Genomic DNA, 19414 nt, shown 5'->3' with positions numbered 1-19414 from the left:
TCCCAGCTCGGTGGCATGGCACGGCGATGTCTCCCCACTGTGCCTTACCGATCAATTTAACATGCACCATTGCTGCTCGCTCCGATGCTCGCTATGATCCTCGCCAGACAATGCGCATTTCACCCTGCGACCATCGCCGTATATCCTAAAACTTGAGCCGCGATCGACAGCATCAAGACCACTCCACCACTGCCACGTTTGACGCTGCTAACACGCTGCTCGCTATGTGAACAGCTGCAGGGTAATTACTACCGGCGGGCAGCGAGCAGCAACGCTGCAGCGAGTTGTAATCTGCAATGTGCCAGTGGCGACGTGTGACGTGCCACCAGCGAGGATGGAGCGCAAAAGTATCCCAACAATCGTCATGATGTTCCGTCCGTCATCATTTAAAGTGATCACGAAAAAATATTTTGTAAACAGCGCTGCGTATAGTGATTTCTCAGCAAAACTGTATTCAGACAATTCTCTAGCGTTTTGTCTCGTTAATACCAGTTATATACCGGGAGTTAATATTGTTAAAAACTGTTGCTTTATGCAGGAAGACTTATAGATGGCAAGTGAAGACTAGCAACTGACTCAACAAGTTAAAGCAGTGTAATAAGTGCAAATACTTTATTGTTTGAGTGAACAATTTCTGTGTGGTCACTATAATCTGTTTAAAAATTTAAATATTTAGCGATAACCATCAAAGGCGTTTTGAGATGAAGTGATCACATAAATTTCCTTGATGGGCAAACAGATGCCAGACTGAGATTTGTCGAAATAATTCATAAAGCAAGAGTAACTTGACTCGCTTTAGAAGTCACTGACGTAACTCTCGGCCGAACGATTCATGAGTTTTCCAGTTTTGGACCATTATCGTTTCGGATTAGCTGCAGATTTAGAGAATATTTAAGGATAAGCTGCATACTTACTCACGTGTTTATTTAATTACAGCAGTCCAGTAAATTACACACTATCCAGCAAAGGCGCTAATGGGTTATGATTTCGGGAACAGACATTTCAAGACGAATTAAAAAACGTATTATACTAATGACGAAATTTGAAGACCAGGAGCATTGCAAATAACGGAAGTTTACTTATCGTGTGTACAAATTGTAAAAAGGACACATGATTAAATTAGTAGGTGATTTGAGGGTACAATGCAACCATGGGCAACCTTTGGTGATCCGCGGGCCTGATTCACATACATATCGTTTTGGACCTCCTTCTGCTTGGCGTAGTGTAGCAGCTCGACGTGGCATAGACTCAGTTGAAATATTGAGCCATGCTGCCTCTACACCCGTCCACTACTCTGAAAGAGGTGCCGGTGCAGGATTTTCTGCACGAACTGACCTCTCGATTATGTGCCATAAATTTCGATGGGATTCATGTCGGGCGATCTGTGGCCAAGTCATTCGTTCGAATTGTCCAGAATGTTCTGCAAGCCAGAGCATGGCCTGGTGACATGGCGCACCCATGAAACTTCCATCGATTTGGGAACATGAAGCCCATAGATGGCTGCAAATGATCTCCAAATAGCCGTTGATCGGTTCATTTTGACCAGAGGACCCAGTCCATTCTATGTAAACACAGCCCACACCATTACACACAGTGTACTTGCACAGTGCCTTATTGACAACTTGCGTCCATGGTTTCGTGGGGTCTGCGCCACACTCGAACTCTTCCACCAGCTCTTACCAGCTGAAATCGGAACTCATCTGACCAGACCAAAGTTTCCCCGCGGTCTAGGGACCACCGATATGATCACAAGCCCGGGAGAGGTGCTGCAGGCAGCGTCATGCTGTTACCAAAGGCACTCGAAACTGTCGTCTGCTGGCATAGCCCATCAACGCTAAATATCGCAGCACTGTTCTAAGTCCGCGGCTCGTGGTCGTGCGGTATCGTTCTCGCATCCCGCGCCCGGGTTTCCGGGTTCGATTCCCGGCGGGGTCAGGGATTTTCTCTGCCTCGTGATGACTGGGTGTCGTGTGATGTCCTTAGGTTAGTTAGGTTTAAGGAGTTCTAAGTTCTAGGGGACTAATGACCATAGATGTTAAGTCCCATAGTGCTCAGAGCCATTTGAACCACTGTGCTAACGGATACGTTCGTCGTACATTCCACATATATTTCTGTTAGCACCGCCATCTCTACACGCAAACGCCGCTGCTGTCGCTCGTTAAGTGAAGACCGTCGGCCACTACGTTGTCCGTTGTGAGAGGTAATGCTTGAAATTTGGTATTCTCCGTATACTCTTGACACTGTGGATCTCGAATATTGAATTCCCTTAGGATTTCCGAAACTGAATGTCCCATGTGTCTAGCTGCAACTACCACTCTTGTTCAAGGTCGGTTGATTCTTGTTGTGCGGCCATAATCATGTTGGAAATCTTTTCACACGAGTCACCTGGGTACAGATGACAGCTCTGCCAATGCACTGCCCTTTTATACTTTGTGTAGGCGATACTACCGCCATCCGTATATGTGCATATCGCTAATCTATGATTTTTGTCACCTCAAGGTTTTCATTCAAGTTCCCTGGCCATCTCGTCACGTAAAGCGACAGCTGCGCTCTTAGCGCATGAGTTCGAAACTGTAGTGTCAGTGACGTTAATGGTTAAGGGATGCTCACCAATATGAAAGGCAGTCCATTCCCGAGACGCCACACCAACAAATTATGTCCCAAAACATGCGTTTTTGAAATTACATTTGTTTTATGATCACATCATCTTAAGATGTTTACATTCATTTACACTTCGCAAACATTGTTTCTTTGAGTGGGATGTTTTACAATAGCTGTCTTAAAAACTTCTATAGCAAAATTCTGGAAAGCCTAACTCTCTCTCCCACGAATGTCTTCCGCGGGCCGGATTGAAACCAGTCACGGGCCGGATCCAGCCGCTAGTTGCTCACCCGTGGTATGAACGATGCGTCATTTAGTACACAGAGTTGTCGCCTCTGGCAGCAAAAACGCAACTAACCCGGTTCGGGCCGGCCAGAGTGGCCGAGCGGTTAAAGGCGCTGCAGTCTGGAACCGCACGACCGCTACGGTCGCAGGTTCGAATCCTGCCTCGGGCATGGATGTGTGTGATGTCCTTAGGTTTGTTAGGTTTAAGTAGTTCTAAGTTCTAGGGGACTGATGACATCAGAAGTTAAGTCCCGTAGTGCTCAGAACCATTTTTAAGGAACTGATTATTTATTTGTATTTTCTGCCGACAAACATCATTATTTGTTTCATGATTAATTTAACATAGAGCAACGCGTTTCCAGCGCGTTCTGCATACCTCCAGACGCTTGTGCATACAGAACTGAATAAGTGTATAGTGTTAACATGTATGCAGAAAAAATTTATTCTGTGAATGACGTCGGAAAACAGTGAAAAAATAAATAGTACAAAGTGTAATGTTACACAACAGCTCCGCCAGTATACCAAGGATGAAAAACGGAACTTGGCGACGCCAAATCTGCTGCGGTGTCAGTCATAACAAAAAACGAGACACAGCTCCACATAAGCAGAAGACATCACGGGACATCAGTTTCTGGCCAAACACTGCACACAACCCCCTCCCTCCAAATACCCCAACAGCTCCTCCAGCAGCGAGCAGTAAACAAAAAGTTCTATGTTAATCTAGTTTAAGACAGTTTATTTTTATGTAACAATTTTCTATATGCATAAACGCCTGAAGATGGGCAGAACATGCTCGAGACGCGCTGCGTTGCGTTAAATTTAACATCAAACAAATATGGCATGTAGTAATTCCATGAAAAGTCTTGATCGCTAAAAACTTTATACTTTTTAAATACAAATAAATAATCATTCCACACAGTCACGATTCCTAAACGTAACCACTGTGGCCATAGTTAATTAAGAAGGAACTGAATCTGAAGTTCCAGAAGTTCAGCGTGTATTGCTGGGTAATAGTATGAGGAAGTCGAGTGTATTCCCCACGACAAAGATCGCAGTAGCACAGGTATCCAGAGGAAATACTTCTGACTCCATCGCCTGTAGTCAAGTACTGCTTACAGACTCACCGACCCGCGGCAGGACAGCAGGACGAGACGACGAATTCGGCAGAGTCCACCTGAGTAGAGCACTATTGTACTGAGCTGCAGCGATGGCGTTGAGAACGCAGTGGCTTAATGTTGCTGGTGATCTAGTTTAAGTGGCTGCCCAAAGAGAACTTCCACACTCCCCACCTCGCCCCACTTGTAGAACGTGGAAGAAGCACAACATTCCAGTTCTTTGATGAAGTTTAAACATTCACACTGTTGTTCCTTCTGCAAGGGAGATGATTTTTCATGGATTTGCCAGACACTGGAAATAGTGACTACATTAATTGCATGGCTTAACTTCGTAACTGGTCTGGCTAGCGATGAATCGCGTGCCATTGTTGCCTCTGTCTGAGCTTACGTGTCTTTAAATTGCACGTCTGTTCCAATTTTGTGTAAAAGATGGCAGCGACTTCTTTGAAGCGCTGTCGGAGGATAAAAAAAATGGTTCAAATGGCTCTAAGCACTATGGGACTTAACTTCTGAGGTCATCAGTCCCCTAGAACTTAGAACTACTTAAAGCTAACTAACCTAAGGACACCACACACATCCATGCCCGAGACAGGATTCGAACTTGCGACCGTAGCGGTCTCGCGGTTCCAGACTGTAGCGCCTAGAACTGCTCGGCCACACCGGCCGGCGCTGTCGGAGGATCGCATTAGTTGTGAGAATAGGCGACGTGACAGTCTGAGTGCCCTATTCTGCAGTCGTGAAGATTCGTCTCGGCGATGATAACTCGCACATCTGCGTACTCCAGCACCGGTCGTATGAGTGTCGTGAAAACGATGGTGCCGAGATTTCCCGGCAGCGTTGACGTCGGATTGAGCACCAGACAGGGTAGTCTCATTCTACCCAGGGCTTTCTTCGTCATTTCCTCTATGTGTGGGCCTCACATTACAAGTGTGTCTATTGTCACACCCAGGTATTTAGTTGTGACACTCCAGTGCATAGATCTTCTCTGCACCGTACCTGGCTGTACATCCTGCGGGACCTATCGCCGACTTACGATGATTGCTTGGCTCTTCTCGAGACTGTAAGCTAGGCGTCACTGTGTCGCCGAGGTAACAAGTACATTACAGGCTGACTGCAGCCGCCGTTGCGCCATGTGCACCATCGTGCTGCGACAGTATACCGCCGTATCGTTCGCGTACAGCTCGTTTTGTAGAGATCTTTGTAGTTCCCCATACGGTCGACATTCGCGGTCGGCAGTTACAATGCATAGTTACCGCCAGTTGTGGTGTAGCAGCTAAGCCTGCGATTCCCGTGGTATCTGACGTCGATGTGTATTAGCATATCAGTACTAAAGATATTCCACGCTGGATAGCCGCACGGTCAAGGGCGCCTGCCCCCCGTCGGAGGTTCGAGTCCTCACTCGGCCATGAGTGTGTGTGTGTGTTGTCCTTAGCGTAAGTCAGTTTAAGTTAGATTACGTAGTGTGTAAGCCTAGGAACCGATGACCTCAGCAGTTCGGTCCCACAGGAACTTACCACAAATTTCCAAATGTACCAAAGATATAAGAAATCAACTGCGCTGAAATGATTCACACCACTTTAACGTTCATTGCACGCTGTACTCATGCTGTTGTAATTTTATTCGTCAGCACTGTACATGCAATACATGTAAGGACCGTCATAAGTCGGCCGCTGTGGCCGAGCCATTCTAGGTGCTTCAGTCCGGAACCGCGCTGCTGCTACGGTTGCAGGTTCGAATCCTGCCTCGGGCATGGATGTGTGTGATGTCCTTAGGTCAGTTACGTTTAAGTAGTTCTAAGTCTAGGGGACTGATGACCTCAGATGTTAAGTCCCATAGTGCTTAGAGCCAACTGAACCATTTTGAACTGTCATGATGAAATAAAAAAAATCGCGTTCATACCGTGGCATACTAACAGCCATCATGTGCTCCCACCATCCGCGAATGGAATGGAAATATGGAAATCTATACTGATACATACTGTAGCAAACACCGTATTGTGGCTGGGAGTCGAGTATGCTAAATATTGCGCCGCTTGGCAGTAGAGAACTAGTAACAGCAGAATGGGTCGGTCAGAAGACATCAATCACATCGGACGTGGACTACTCATTCAATGCTACCCGAGTAACAAATCCATCACTGCCACTTCAACCCTTCTAAAGCTTCCCAAGTCGACTGTCGGTAATATCATTGTCTAGTGAAACTGGAGAAAAAGGACCACAGCTAACCCACGAGCAGGCAGACCTTATGTGCCGACGAACAGGGAACGTCGACCATTGCGGAGGGTGGTTGTAAAAAACTCCATGAAATCAGAGGAAGGAATCGCTCGTGACATCCAAGGTGCTACCAGCAGTCCACCTAAATGACTGTGCGTAGGAAGTTAAAAAGAATGGGGTACAACAGTCTTAATGTTCAAATGTGTGTGAATTCCTAAGGGACCAAACTGCTGAGATCATCGTTCCCTAGACTTACACACTACTTAAACTAACTTATGTCAAGAACAACACGCACACCCATGTCAGAAGGAGGACTCGAACCTCCGGCGAGAGAGGCCGCGCAATCCGTGACATGGCGCCCTAAACCGCGCTACTACTCCGCGCGGCTACAACGGTCGAGCATCTCCGTATAAGCCATACAGTCATATAGTCTGTGCTAAGCGAAGCTTGAGATCCTGTAGAGAGCGACACCCTGAACAGAGGATGACTGGAAACGAGTGATTTGGGGCGACGAATCACGCTGGACCCTGTGGCATTCCAATGGAAGATTTCGGTTTCGCAAGTGCCTGGGGAGCGTAACCTGCCGTCAGAGCAAGTGTAGTGCCAACATTGAAGTGTGGAGGAGGTAGTGATAAGGTAAGTGGGTGTTTTTCTTGGTTAGGGTGTGGTTCCCCCGCCCCCCCCCCCAAAAAAAAGAAGAAAAAAACGCAGAAGGATATGAACACAAGTTATGGAACTGTGTACTTCGTACAGCACAGGAACAGTCTGGAGACGCTGATCGTGTCAGCATGACAACGCACCTTGTCATAAAGCAGGATCTGTGAGGTAATGGTTTGTGCAGAATGACATCCGTGAAGGGGGCTGGCCTGCCGCGATTCCCGAACTGAACTCAATGAAGCATCGTTGTGATGAGTTACAACGTCGGCTTCGCTCCAGAACCCAGCGTCCAACATCTCTACCTTGCTATGTGAAAAGAATTTGTACCACTAAAGCAGTAGTTGTGTTAATAGTTGGGTAATTGGTTAAGGTATATTTTTTTAAAAAAATGGCTCTAAGCACTATACGACTTAACATCTGAGGTCACCAGTCTCCTAGACTTAGAAATACTTAAACCTAACTAACCTAAGGACATCACACACATCCATGCCCGAGGCAGGATTCGAAACTGCGACCGTAGTAGCAGCGCGGCTCCGGACTGAACCGCTCGGCCACAGCGACCGGCGGTATTCTTTTTTTTTTTAGTTGTAGTTTTTTAATGGTAGAGAACAACTGTCTTAGTAGGCATTTTTATAGAATTATTAATATTTATAAATACCAGAAATAAATAATTAATACATATATTTACCACCATTCAAAAAAATGTGACTGTATGGTCTTTGTTAGCTTTCTAGATAATAGGCTGTAATGTGACGAACAAATAAATAAAAACCACTACCTCTCTGTCTTGGGCCCTTGAGAAAGAATGGACTGCCACCGCAGTAGAGTTGAAACTATCATAAAGGCGAAGGTACTACGTTAATGTCCACTATTAGGTGTCCGGATACACGAGATCAGACACCGTACGCGCTTATTACTCTGCGCATGCATCTATTACGGCGAGCTGCCAGTCAACACCACAAGCACATATTCTCCGCCGATCACATTTACTAGGTCAGACGAGATACTCGCTAGAGACGTTGCCTCTATGTACCGGCAACCCGCATGTTGGTTGTCGCGCTGATAGCGCATCGTTAGGGATCGCCGGCAAATTTGCGGGCCGGCGTACAAAGGCCGTATGTGTGCTCCGCTGGGTACGGACGTTACGGTGGTCACTTCAAAGGCCGTGCTGCGGTGCGCTGCGCCCACGGGACGGGATGAGCCACACCGCGCCGGCTCCCGCCGCTGTTTGATGTGGCTTAATTAGCCTCCTCCCCTCGCGCTCTTTCCCCGAGTTATTTTCCTATACTGTTATCCTGGAAACTTACAATACGTTGCTGGACTCTCAGTATTACAAGCAACTTTTTACATTTTGATTAGAATGACTGTTACAGAAACTGTTGACGTGTTTTACGCTGAGAACAGTAAATTGTTGGTACAATGGGAAAATATTAAAAATGCCTTAACTCTTATGTTAGTAACTTAAACAACGTAAATTAATTTTCTAAATTCTGGTTGGAGTATCTATTGTGCTGAATATTTCATAAAAAGTTAAAAATTTATGCTGAACAGGAAGTGTACTGCACGTGTTACAGGCGAGCGGGTTCGAATCTCCGCCCGACACTGTTTTAACTGTCTCCAAACAGATTTTTTTCTGATCATCTCGAAATCTGATACATACAAGGATGAGCCAAACATTATGACCACCAGCTTAGTAGTTTGATCGTCGGTTTTTAGAACGAAATAGAAATGGAAATGAACGTTTGGCGTCATTGGCCGGGAGGCCCCTTACGGGCAGGTAAGGTCGCCTTGGTGCAGGTACATTCGACGCTACATTGGGCGACCCGCGAGCCGGATGGGGATGAAATGATGATGAAGACAACACAACACCCAATCCCTGAGCGGAGAAAACCGCCGACCCAGCCGGGAATCGATCCCGGGCCCCTTAGGACGGCAATCCGTCACGCTGTTCATTTTTTTATGTATTAATCTTTATTGAACAAACTAACAGTACACACACATATATATATATATATATATATATATATATATATATATATATATATATAATGCAACAGTTCTTCAAGGTACAATTTAAACATACGCAAATGATTATTAGTTTAACAAAAATATTAGAAAAACATTACATACATAAAATATAACACATTCTATCTTTTTTGTCGTTGCATGAGAAGGTGGATAAGGGTGCTGCATCATGTGACGGGTAGGCTTGGCACACCCCAATTTTGAGGGGGGTCGAGGAAGGCGCTGTGGAGATAACCAGCAAAAGCTCGTCGGTAAAATGGTTTTCGAGTGAGGGTGCTATGCGCGGTCACAACTTTGTACCAGAAGTCGAGGACTTTATGCGGACCACTCTGAAAGAGGTATTCTAAAGTCTTTCCTCGAAACCAGATAAGTGTATGGTGCTTAGCAAGAGGGTAGTGAAATATCTGGGGCAACAACAAGAAATCTGAGGTTACCGTCGTTGACGAGGCACGGAGGTAAAATCCCACGATTCGTTGCATGAAGAACCAAACGTTTCATTATAGGGGCCACGTAAGACGGTGCTCGTCGGTGTCTTCAAGCTGACAGTCAGGGCAGAGTGGGGAGGTGGCCAGTCCTATGCGATAAAGTCGACTATTAGTCGGGAATTTGCCATAGACCAAAACATACCAGAGTGCAGACACGGACGACGGTAAAAAGGGTGCATGCACACACCCCCTAACGGTTAGACAGTTAATGTCAGGATGCTGTAGCACCATGGGGGCGCAAGGGGTGGACAGCATAAACAAACGATAATAGTCTTTTTGTATGGGGAGGCCCTAACGTAGCTGAATTCTATGAAACAATTGGCGACATGGTACAAGAATGGAGACATAGGTGCCACATTGATCGGTGGATCGAGAGAAGCTGGTCGGAGGATATCTAATAGACTGCGTGTTAAGGACGGGACCGGCCCCTGCCCATGCCGCAACATAGTTTAGACAAGTGCCCTGCTGACACGAAATATCCAAAGGCTGATTGGATGCAGCTGCCAAGGAGTAACGACATTGGGAGGATCTGGGCGACGTGTACCAGTTTAGGGGCGACATACATGTTGACATAGGACACACGTTGGAGTTGGTTTAAGTTACGGTGCACTTGACCGCGGACATGGTGCCGAATCGACTGCAAAATCCGCCGGTAAGCGAGGGCCACTGTGCGGTGTGTGGAGCACGTAAATTCGATACCCAAGTAACGAAGGGTGGTACTGACTAGGAGTGGTGTCGGCACCATAACCGGGAGGCCGCGCCCAATGTGCTTCATAGTCGATTTGCAGACGTTAAGAATGCTACCCGGAAGACATCCATACTGGTGGATCCATTCGATGGCGTCATTGAGTTCGGTGGATGAGCAGGTGAGAAAGAGGAAGTCGTTCGCATAAACCCTGCAGTGAAAGGTGCATCACGTAAAGTGAGACCCTGCAGTCTAGAGGTAAGACCAGCAATGAGGGACTCAAGTGCAATGGCGTATAGTAAAGTAGACATAGGGCATCCTTGACGCACAGAGCGGCGTATAGGAATCGGTCGTACAAGCCTCCCATTGACTTGCACCATCGAGACCGCGGGAAGTAGTAACCGGCGAATGCCATCGACGAGGAGTAATGGGAACCCCATACGTGTCGCCACCATGAGGAGGAATGGGTGTCGAACGCGATCAAAGGCACTCGTGAAATTGATGGATACCAGCGCTGCACGAAGGCGACAAACTGCCGCCAGCTCGATGAGGTCGCGGCATTCTCCTAGGGCTGTTTGGAAGGTGGCCCCACAACCACGTGCAGTCTGCTCCGGTGAAAGGACCGTACGTAAGACGGTGCGTATGCGCGCTGCTATGAGGCGTGCAGAGATTTTATAGTCTGCATTCATTAATGTAAGGGGGCGATATGCAGAGATATGAACCCTCCCTTCGGCTTAGGCACAGGTAGAAGAATGCCAGTGACGAATTCAGGTGGAAATGGGAAGGACGGAGTAAAGAGTTCCTGAATAATTTCCGTCCAGCGAGGAAGCATTAAGGTGGTGAAAGCCCGGTAAAACTCCACGGGGAGACCATCCGGTCCTGGTGATTTGTTCTTGGCTCCGTTGTTGATCGCATCTATCACCTCTTCTGCGGTGATTGCAGACGTCGTGGACGTTGACTCCACTACGGTGAGAGTCAGATCAGGGAAAGGATGGAGATCATCAGGAATTGGCGTTGCCATCGGTTCGTCATCATAAAATTGGCGATAACGTTCAGCAAAGGCAGACACCACTGCCGCCTGTGTAGTGTGGTTAACGCCGTTGGAGGTTAGGACGAAAAGTCGACGTCGACGACGATAGTCGGATGCGGCATGGATTGTGGATGGCGTTTCGTCGTGGAGGAGGTACTGTCGTAGGGAACGCACCATGACACCATACAGTCGTGCACATTGGAGAGAGAGGAGACAAGCTTTAGTACGCTGTCGTTACCTATGGGTTTCAGGTGATGGAGGAAGCGCATCGAGCTCACGGAGGACGGCGTAGTGAAAATTTGTGGTGTCTCGATGCCATGCTGCTGCTTCCTTGCCACATTGCATGAAGACCTTTCTGATCGTAGGTTTGGCACATTTGAGCCACCAGTGGAACGTGGATGTGTACAGCGGGAGGCGTCTTTCGCAAGACGCCCATGTAGTGGCAATACATTGTCGGCAGTGTGGATCATTAAGGAGGGAGGTATTAAGCTTCCGGTAACCTCTGCTGCGCCATGTTGACTGAGGTGTCAAAGCCAGGGAGCAAATGACAGAGCAATGGTCCGAAAATGCAAGAGGCCATCGATCTGCTTGGGAGACTTCGTTGCCAAGGTGGGCAGAGACATAAAAAAGGTCCAGTCTGCTCGCAGAACGTGCTATATAATGGGTAAAACCGGGGGTACTGCCACGAATTTTCTCCCAAACGTCCACTAGATGAAAATCTTCGATTCAGGTGAGCAGCGCCGGGCATGGTGAATAACCAGGCATTTGGTCCTGCGGATGAAGGACACAGTTGAAATCGCCTTCCATGATGAGGCGATCATAGCGCCCAGAAACCAGGGGCGCCACGTCATGTCCAAGAAAAATGGATCGCTGCCGACGGTTCGTGGAGCCAGACGGAGCGTAGATATTGATGACGCGAGTGTCGAAGATGGTAACAGCCATGCCCCTACCAGAGGGGAGGATTGTCGTGTCCGTGAGTGGGATTCCTTCGCGTATGTAGGAAGCCACTCCACGCCCTGATTGACCACATGTGGACGTGTATGAGTCGTAGCCGTAGTCCGGTGGTAGTGTGGCAACGTGAACTTGCTGAAGAAGGGCGACGACGACGTCAGAGGCCCGACGCATGTCACATAGGAGATGCAGCTTGGGTGCAGTACCGATCATGTTGATGTTCAGTGTGGCAAACCGGTACGTTTGTTTCAGTGATGGTGGACGCGCATCTACCATCACCAAGTGAAGTATGAGGAGGGTGACAGGAAGTCCTCTCCCATCTGCTGCAGCGCCTCGCTTTTGATGTTAACTGGCAGCCTCGTCCGGGCGAGGCAACTCACCTGGAGGAGAGGGCGTACTTTCCTCAACGTCGTCGGCCGGTGCTCCTGTGCCGTGGGTCTGTCCAACGTCCATGGGAATTGCATCGCGGTGAGAGAGATCTGGAGCTGTCGGCGGGGAGACAGGCGTCTCAACATGGGGACCGATCGTTTCATTGTGCGTGGCGACCTCCATAGTGGTCCCGTCCTGCGAAACGTCTTGTTAATTATGAAAGCTGTCCGCCAACATCTGCGTTGAAATGGCGGCTGGTTGGGTGTCGCCTTCGTCGTCTTGGGTGGCAACGCTTTGAGAGCCCGTGGGTGAACGGCGGCGGCGTTTACGCCTACGTGGCGAGCGTTGTTTGCGCACGTGTTCTTCAGTGTCGGAGGACGGCTAGGAGGAGCGTCGACCTGGTTCGAAGGCGTCGGTAGGTGCAATGAAATTGTCAAACAGGTGTTGTGAAGAAGTACTTGTCTCCTCGGCGTCCGGTGCGGGAGCCTGTTCGGCAGCAAGGTTGTCAGGTGGGACGTCGGCACCGTCCGTAGATGAATGGGACGGTGGGATGTGCCGATCGGAGGGACCGGGCGACGGACTGGACGAAACTGTAGACGTGGCAAGAGCCGCTGCGTGAGTGACCGGTAGGGCGGTCATCATGGGTGTGACGGACGCTTCCGACAACGGGAGCTGCGCGACACGTCGTTGAATGCATTCAGACCGTAGTTGACCTTTCCCGCAACTGGAACAGGTGCGAGGTTGGCCGTCGTACATTACAATGGCACGGCAGTCTCCGATACGTAGATAGGAAGGCACGTATTTCTGCAACTCGATGCGGACCTGTCCGACACCGTTTAAAACGGGATAGGTTTGAAATTAAAACTAGGGACGGAGCGCCGCGATGACGACGTCTGCAGGTAGTTCGAACGGCAGTTCGATGATCCTCATCGTTCGTGTGCCGAGACCTGCGTGATCGACGGTAACAGGTCTGACGTTGCCGTCGGAATGACAGAACCGCAGTCCACGTTTTGACTCTTGAAGCACTTTGCCGCACGCCGCATCGTTGACCATGTTAACGTAAACGGTACTGCTAACAATGGACAAGTGGATACCAATTAGATCCGTTGGTGGTATTTTAACTTCATCGCGAATAAATCATTCTACCTCCAGGGCCTTGGGTCGGGCAAAGTCTGAACAAAAGTTGAAACGTAATGTCTTCTTTCGACAGTTGTGCGCCGTGGTGGTTTAGAAGGAAAACGGCACTTACAGCGGCCGAAGTAAACACAAACAGACGGTGCGCGCTTCGCCTGCAGCGCTCTGCGCGTGACCGCCTCGCAGCACTGCCGGCGGCAGACTGCCATTCAGCTATCGGGGCGGAGAGCTTAGAACGAAATACATTACTGATTATGCGTATCTCTGATCCTATAGTTTGTTGGCAGGTTTGTGGAGGTATGTGGCTGGCGCCCGTTAGCGCCATAAGATTTCCATAGGATTTACATCAGGATTCCATAGGATTTACATCAGGCGAATTACGTCGCCGAGATATCAACGTGAGTTCATTATAACATTCCTCAAACCACTGTAGCACGGTTCTGGCTCCGAGACATGGTCATCGCCATCGGGGAAGACATCAAGCATGAAGGAATGCCAGTGGTTCGCGAGTGTCAGCGTGTCTTCCATTGCTACCACAGGTCCCATGCAAGAGCAGAAGAATGTCTCCCATCGCATAATACTGCTCCCATCAGCCTGCGTCGGTAGCGCGTTGCACGTTTCGTGTCGCTGCTCGCCTCGATGGCAGCGTCTGTGGAAACGACCATCGACCTAGTGTAGCAAAAATGTGATTCACCCGAAGAGTCGACACGTTTCCATTCTTCTACGATCGAATCCCGATGATCTCGTGCCCACTGCAATCGTGATAGACGATGTCGTTGGGTCAACATGTCAACCCGTAGGGGTAGTCTACTACGGAGCTCCATGTTTAACAATGTACGATGAACGGTGGGCTCCGAAACACTTGTGCGTGCACCAGCATTGTGCTCTTTCGACAGAGATGCCACAAATCACCATCTGTCCTATTTCACAGAGCAGTCAAGCCTTCGAACCCCACAGTCTGTGAAGAGCCGTGGACGTTCAACCATTTAGCGCCTACTGGTAGTTTCACTGTCCTCGTACCTCTTTCAGTAGACGCTCACGACAGAAGCACACGAACATCTGACCAGCTTTGCCGTTTTCTAAATACTCGTTCGCACGCTCTGCATAATAATAATCTGCCCTTCTGCAAAGTTCAAATGGTTCAAATGGCTCTGAGCACTATGGGACTCAACATCTTAGGTCATAAGTCCCCTAGAACTTAGAACTACTTAAACCTAACTAACCTAAGGACATCACACACACCCATGCCCGAGGCAGGATTCGAACCTGCGACCATAGCAGTCCCGCGGTTCCAAACTGCAGCGCCAGAACCGCTAGACCACCGCGGCCGGCTTCTGCAAAGTCTATTATCTCAACGGATTTCCCCATTTGCAGCCCATATCTTTGCTAGAGTGGTCCCCGTCCGTGTCTGCTCTGCTTACACACTTTCATTACCGCCTCACGTGCCCGCGGCGCCACCAGGCGGCATCCAACGTCGCGGTGCGCAGAGGTCATAATGTTTTGGCTTATCAGTGTATTTCAGGGAAATGAGAATAAAGTGCAAGTTATTTTGTAGGGCGACAGAATGAGAAAGTCAACAGACGCCGTGTAAATACACTACCGGCCATTAAAATTGCTACACCAAGAAGAAATGCAGATCATAAACCGGTATTCATTGGACAAATATATTGTACTAGAACTGACATGAGATTACATTTTCACGCTATTTGGGTGCATAGATCCTGAGAAATCAGTACCCAGAACAACCACCTCTGGCCGTAATAACGGCCTTGAAACGCCTGGGCATCGAGTCAAACAGAGCTGGTTCAAAAAATGGTTCTGAGCACTATGGGACTTAACTACTGAGGTCATCAGTCCCCTAGAACAGAACTACTTAAACCTAACTAACCTAAGGACATCACACACATCCATGCCCAAGGCAGGATTCGAACCTGCGACCGTAGCGGTCACGCGGTTCCAAACTGACGCGCTTAGAACCGCACGGCCACAGCGGCCGGCAAACAGAGCTGGGATGGCGTGTACAGGTACAGCTGCCCATGCAGCTTCAACACGATACCACAGTTCATCAAGAGTAGTGACTGGCGTATTGTGACGAGCCAGTTGCTCGGCCACCATTGACCAGACGTTTTCAATTGGTGAGAGATCCGGAGAATGTGCTGGCCAGGGCAGCAGTCGAACATTTTCTGTATCCAGAAAGGCCCGTACAGGACTTGCAACATGCGGTCGTGCATTATCCTGTTGAAATGTAGGGTTTCGCATGGATCGAATGAAGGGTAGAGCCACGGGTCGTAACACATCTGAAATGTAACGCCCACTGTTCCAAGTGATGTCAATGCGAACAAGAGGTGACCGAGACGTGTAACCAATGGCACCCCATACCATCACGCCGGGTGATACGCCAGCATGGCGATGACGAATACACGCTTCCAATGTGCGTTCACCGCGATGTCGCCAAACACGGATGCGACCATCATGATGCTGTAAACAGAACCTGGATTCATCCGAAAAAATGACGTTTTGCCATTCGTGCACCCAGGTTCGTCGTTGAGTACACCATCGCAGGCGCTTCTGTCTCTGATGCAGCGTCAAGGGTAACCACAGCCATGGTCTTCGAGCTGATAGTCCATGCTGCTGCAAACGTCGTCGAACTGTTCGTGCAGATGGTTGTTGTCTTGCAAACGTCCCCCTCAGTTGACTCAGGGATCGAGACGTGGCTGCACGATCCGTTACAGCCATGCGGATAAGATGCCTGTCATCTCGACTGCTAGTGATACGAGGCCGTTGGGATCCAGCACGGCGTTCCGTACTACCCTCCTGAATCCACGGATTCCATATTCTGCTAACAGTCATTGGATCTCGACCAACATTAGCAGAAATGTAGCGATACGATAAACCGCAATCGCGATAGGCTACAATCCGACCTTTACGAAAGTCGGAAACGTGATGGTACGCATTTCTCCTCCTTACACGAGGCATCACAACAACGTTTCACCAGGCAACGCCGATCAACTGCTGTTTGTGTTGGAAACTTTCCTGTCAGCACGTTGTAGGTGTCGCCACTGGCGCCTACCGTATGTGAATGCTCTGAAAAGCTAATCATTTGCATATCACCGCATCTTCTTCCTGTCGGTTAAATTTCGCGTCTGTAGCACGTCATCTTCGTGGTGTAGCAACTTTAATGGCCAGTAGTGTACTTTGTTACAACTGCCTGCTTTGTAAACAGCACAAAATACTGTAAACGGCTTCCGTTTCTTCTCATCCGAAAAGTTAATTTTTATTCAGCACCATGAATGATACGCATGATGTTTAATCAGTCTCTATGTCGCTTCTGCCCCTCGTTATTCAGTTGTGATAGCAGCAAACCTCGAGGAAGGAGGAGTGTGTCTGTTCATTCCAGCCCGTAAGAAGCATCAGCATTGTTCCTACTCTCTCTATCCTGTGTGTACGTAAATGTGAGTATACAATAGACTTAATGAGTGTATCCTTATTCCTACTTTCCACCTCCTGTTTGTCTTTGGAGACAAATGTACCGTATCAAAAAATTGTTCAAACGGATCTGAGCACTATGGGACTCAACATCTGAGGTCATCAGTCCCCTAGAACTTAGAACTACTTAAACCTAACTAACCTAAGGACATCACACACATCCATGCCCGGTGCATGATTCGAACCTGCGACCGTAGTGGTAGCGCGTTCCAGACTTAAGCGCCTAGAACCGCTCGGCCACACTGGCCTACATGCTGCTAGATATACTCGTTGACGCCACCCAGATAAAAATGTGTTTCGTCGTCTGGGGCTGCGCCTTCGGGAGTCAGGTTCACTGCTTCAACCATCACGTGACAGAGGTCGTCCACGGACTCGCCTTAATCCAGCTACTGAGGAAGCTATTCTGGAGGTCGTATACTAAGAACCGCAGCGAAGCACACGTAGCGTAGCAAGGCAGTTGCGTGTCTCGCAGTGCACGGTCGTTAAGGTCCTGCACGAACATGGGCTGCACCCCTATCATTATGCTTTCATGCAACACCTGTATCCTGCAGATCGCCATCGGTGGATGCAATTCTATGAATGCTTCAAAAAAAAAAAAAAAAACAGGAAACCAACGATATGGTCGGATGAAGCAACACTCACTCGTGAAGGTGTCTTCAATATGCACAGTTCCCACTACTGGTTTGAGGATAACCTGCACGTCACCCGCAACTGTGGATATCAAGTTCACTATGATATCAACATCTGGACCGGTATGTTTGTGCCCCTACATGTTGCCTGACCAGTTGACTGTACGAAGGTATCATGCATTCCTCTCAAACTATCTGCCTGTTGCACTGGAAGATGTTCCACTAAATGTTCGGCAGAGGATATGGTTCCAACATGATGGTGCATCTCCGCACTCTGGAATTAATGTGCGACATTATTTGGACAGAACATTACCATGGAAATGGCTCGGACGTGGAGGTCCAAAAATGGTTCAAATGGCTCTGAGCACTATGGGACTCAACTGCTGAGGTCATTAGTCCCCTAGAACTTAGAACTAGTTAAACCTAACTAACCTAAGGACATCACAAACATCCATGCCCGAGGTAGGATTCGAACCTGCGACCGTAGTGGCCTTGCGGTTCCAGACTGCAGCGCCTTTAACCGCACGGCCACTTCGGCCGGCCGTGGAGGTCCAGTTGCATGACCACCGCGATCACCTGACCTAAATCCCCTGGATTTCTTTCTGAAGGGACGCCTGAAGGAGCACGTGTACTCTACTCCACCGACGAGAATGGAAGAATTGGTAGCGCGAGTTCATGCTGCTCTTAAGATCCCATAGCTGCATGATTCGACGGGTTACACTATGTTTGGACAGGCAGGGTGGTCGCTTTGAGCGTCTGTTCTTCTTAGGACGACGCATTTTGGTGTACAGGTCATGCGGTCGTTAATTTGGACATTATTATTGTCATTGGTTGTTAATATGTGACATCTGAGCGCTCACATTACATGTAGTATAAATGACAAGTAGAAGCTGTGTTATTGTACTTTGCGATCATCTTTAGCATCTCGAAATAGGTATTGTTTTTGTAGTTATTCTGTTGTATGACACGTCATTTGTTTCAACTGTAGATTTCTTATTTGTCTAACCAGGTATTTGTTATGTTCAACGTTACAAAATGTTGTAAATTTAGGATAATGTGACCTAAGAAACGGCGTATATTACAGTATGAAATGCCAGAATGAAATTAGCAACAACAAAAAAGCGCTCTAACCAGGATCGAACCCTCCTACATGCTAACCCAAAACTATATTTACTGCACCAATTGCACAGAACAACTAAAAGACGCTGACAGAAGTTGTTACCATACATGTGGTTACGGTGTTGCCAGATTGCCACTCTTTAACGTCCTTTTTCTGCCAGATGCACTCCCCGGACGAAATTTTGTCAGAAACTTTTTTTTTTATATATATATATCTGGCATGTGAGAAGTCGCGCTGCGAAGCCCGAGTGCACGAATTTCGCTTCACCTTGTATAGTATTGCATGCTGTAAAACAGGGGCGAGCAACCTGTGGCCCATGGCCAGCGTGGCTTGCGATTGTTTTCAGTTAGCCGCAGAAGAAATTAGTGGGAGAGAACGAGATATTCGAATTGTGCTCCATCCAGGGCGCATTTTCGGATATTTCCGCCAACGCTGCTCAGCCCGGGTTTGCAACTCATGAGTCAGATAAATGAAAACTCTCTTTACTCCGTGCATGCACAATGCCATTTCGCTATTCTGTTGTTCGCATATTTCCAGCTCCGATTTTCTATAATACAGCCGATATACGCAAAGTTCAAGCGGTTTAGATTTTTAAACGTTTATAAACGAACGTGAAATGTTGGCTCAAT

Source organism: Schistocerca cancellata, chromosome 4 (genome assembly GCF_023864275.1).
Source record: "Schistocerca cancellata isolate TAMUIC-IGC-003103 chromosome 4, iqSchCanc2.1, whole genome shotgun sequence".
Taxonomy (NCBI): Eukaryota; Metazoa; Arthropoda; class Insecta; order Orthoptera; family Acrididae; genus Schistocerca; species Schistocerca cancellata.
The sequence above is the reverse complement of the archived record's forward strand: the minus strand, read 5'-3'. Positions refer to the sequence as shown.